The sequence below is a fragment of the Phalaenopsis equestris genome, unplaced genomic scaffold (assembly GCF_001263595.1).
Source record: "Phalaenopsis equestris unplaced genomic scaffold, ASM126359v1 Scaffold233848, whole genome shotgun sequence".
NCBI lineage: Eukaryota > Viridiplantae > Streptophyta > Magnoliopsida > Asparagales > Orchidaceae > Phalaenopsis > Phalaenopsis equestris.
The window spans coordinates 1-309 of NW_018251779.1; positions in this window are offsets into that span (position 1 = coordinate 1).

Sequence of the window (309 nt, forward strand, 5' to 3'; positions counted from 1 at the left end):
GAACGGATGCCGTCCATCTTCGCGTGTATTAAATGGACGGCTGAGATCAAGCCGGATGATCATCCAGAACGAAACAGCGGGACGCGTGGCAGCTGACTCAGAAGGCGGCGGCGAATAGAAGCGCGCCGCGTGGCTTTTCGACGGATCCGAGGATCCATGATTCGAGGATCCAGTCAGCCCACTGTTTAAATAAATAAATAGGATATTTAATAAATTCAGAAAATAGCTCCTAAAATTCAAAAATCCATATCTTTGCATAGAAAATTCATAAAAATAAAATAAAAATACCCTCTTGCTCAGTGAATAGAG